The sequence below is a fragment of the Chinchilla lanigera genome, unplaced genomic scaffold, assembly GCF_000276665.1.
Source record: "Chinchilla lanigera isolate Chin_1 unplaced genomic scaffold, ChiLan1.0 scaffold00022, whole genome shotgun sequence".
Taxonomy (NCBI): domain Eukaryota; kingdom Metazoa; phylum Chordata; class Mammalia; order Rodentia; family Chinchillidae; genus Chinchilla; species Chinchilla lanigera.
This window is the reverse complement of record NW_004955423.1, coordinates 6,863,436-6,866,137: the sequence shown is the minus strand read 5'-3', so window position 1 is coordinate 6,866,137 and position 2,702 is coordinate 6,863,436. Positions and strand designations below refer to the sequence as shown.

The 2,702-nt window shown below is 50.8% G+C and overlaps 1 protein-coding gene across 1 annotated transcript in view; it reads left to right on the top strand.

The window, feature by feature from the left end:
* Nucleotides 1-209: 209 nt before the first annotated feature.
* Lmo4 (LIM domain only 4) overlaps nt 210-2,702 on the top strand; it is a gene marked incomplete at its 5' end in the record, with an annotated part of 16,387 nt that continues 13,894 nt past the window's right edge. Inside the window, 1 exon segment of the mRNA XM_005385115.2 lies at nt 210-397.

Genomic DNA, 2,702 nt, shown 5'->3' with positions numbered 1-2,702 from the left:
GATCCAAAGTGAAGCCACATTGCCAAACTTGCAGCAGCGATTGCAGCAGTTGCTGCCGCTGCGCCGCGCCTGAAGCCGCGCCGGGCGGGCCGAGGGCTCCTGCAGCTGCTCGCGCGCAGCCGGAGGCGGAGGACGGGACGCGGACTGAGACTGACACTTCTGCTCCCGGCCGCCTGCCACTTACGCGGGGCCCCCAGCCCGCCCCAGGGACACGCGATTAAAAAAAAAAAAAAGCATCCCTTAGCCCCCTCCTCCCCTTTCCTGCTTCTGCGAGAACTCCCTCCCTCCCTCCAGCTCCGCCAGCCGAGGCGCCCCTTCCTTCCCTGGAAGCCGAGCGGCTGCGCTCGCATTCGCCTTCGCCGCCGCCTCGCAGTATTGCAATATAGGGGAGAAGCAGGTAAGGGGGCGGCCGGGGAGCCGCGGGCCGGGCGCGGGGCGCGGGGCCGATGGGGGGCCGGGGCTGTTTTCTTTGGCTTCCTTCCCTTGACCGTCCCAAATTGCAAGTAAACAATACGTCGCCTTTAGATAATGCGCGAGTCTGAAACTACCGAGGCCGGCCTGCGAGCTAGCGCGGAGGGCAGCCCCGGGCCGCCAGCTTTGTAGCGGTTCCTGCTTACAAAAGGGTTCCCGGAGACGGGGCTGGTGGGGACCCCGGAGGGGGGTGGGGGGCATTTCCAGCTCCTAAGGGAGAGGCAGGGGCTGCTCAGAGGAGGATTTTAATGCGCGAAGTAGTATGTGCTGGGTGGGGGAATGGTCACGACCCCCCCCTCTGTAAACAGTATTTTTGAAATAGTGGCGGAAAGGATCTAAGTAACCAGGATTCGGTATTCTGGTTCTTTTTAAAAAAATTCCTCTTGGCTTGTACGTCTTTTGTTCCAATCCAGGAGAAACCCGGTGAATCACCTAATTAAAATCAAGACATGAATTAAGCATCCATTTTTGTACTACAAATTGCCAGCGCTACGTTTGTCCCTCCCTTGGTCTCCATTAAAAAACACCAGAGATGTTGTTAAAGGGGGGCAGATTTTGCCTCTAGCTGCCACTTCTGCTTTCTATTTCACTGACTATCCCAGGACCTAAATTGCTTGGCTATGTAATTACTAGAGTATAAGCCTATTTAACTTAAAAGCTTTCTTTTTTTTTTTTTTTCCAACTCTAAATGAAACTTGATGAGGGCCCGTCCTTAGTTATCAGGGGAGTCAGTTTCTGGTCAGTCCTCTTGATTCATCTCTTTTAGATTTAATCAGCATTAAGGTATTGCTTGTCCTTAAGAGCTTTAGCTAATGGGGTTACTGGATGCTTTTCTCAGTGTAATGTTTCCTTTTCAAAAAAATATACATATATATTTACCTCTCACCAAAGATGGGGGCGGGGGACCAGCTAGGAATCTCCTCCCTCTCTCTCCTCTTTTAAAAAGGAATTCGGAGCGATTAAAACGTGGGGAGCGGGGGCAGTTTAAAGACCTAGAGCAGGAAATGCAGATTCATTTGGGTTAGGGCTGAAATTGTAACAAAAAGCAATTCCTCGAGTAAATGCATCAGATAAATCAATTTACATAAAGGTATGATGCATTCGGATAAATGCAATGCTAATGGGTTTTAGAGTGGTCCTGTTTCCAAAGTCTCAGGGTTTTGTTACAGCTTAATTGGTGCAGTTCTTATTCTGGTTTATTGTGCGGTCACTGGACACACGTTCCGGGACTCTTTCGGAGGAAATGTGTTTAAAATCAGCCTATTTAAGGAACTCGAGTCCTTGCTTCGTTCCCTCACCCTCGTTCTTTTGCAGCAGCCGACTTGGGCCGGGGACAGGCAAAGTTCGCCCTCTCCCTTCTGAGGTATCAGCTGAATGTCTTCAGCACATAGCCGGGAGCCTGGGGGGAGCCCACACTCTCGGCTTACCGAGGACAAAGACAAAACAGGCTGCTTAATTGGCAGTAAATAACTTGATCTTTTTATAGAATAAGTGACTGGAGGAACACTAGGACTTTATTGGACTCAGAATTGGAGGCAACAAATTAATCGGTTTAGGCTAAGCTTTATAAATTGATTCCTATATTATCCCCGGTTGCTTCTCTTGTGGCATTCATTAGAAAGAGTGGGGAGTGTTTAAAAGCAGTTTTTGGTGACCGCTGGCAGGACTGGCTCGAATTTAACGTATGCATCTCTTAATAGTGCCTTCTCGAGTATTATCTATAGCCTTCCCCACCCCAGCCCCCTTTGGAGTAACAAAGCTTTAGCATTTAAATTGCTGATCAAGGGCAGATTAGTGAGACCAAAGTGGAGAGTGTTTGTATAGGAAGTTAACAGGCGTCCTAAAGTTCAATGATCTATTATTCCTGCCTGTGTCCTCAAAACGCAGAGAAAACACTCATTGATCTTCAAAATGAAATGAGATTTGGAACAATAATGGGAGATGGCGGTCAGCACAATGGCATGTGAAAGGTGCTCTTTTAAAATACGAAAAACCAGTTTCGCAACTTTACACACCGCACCCCCCCTCCTCCCGCCACCTCGCCTCCCCTCCCCTCCCACCGCCAGCACCGGCACCAGCACCAGCACCACCAGCTCTCCCTCGCCCCTGGCCGGCCCCTCCTCCCGCCTTCCCTTTCCGAAAACCCAACTATTTCCAACTTGTGAACTGCAGCTGCACTTCCCAAGGCAGAGCTCGGGAGGGAGCGTGGCCGGCCGGGCCGCCGCCTGCCC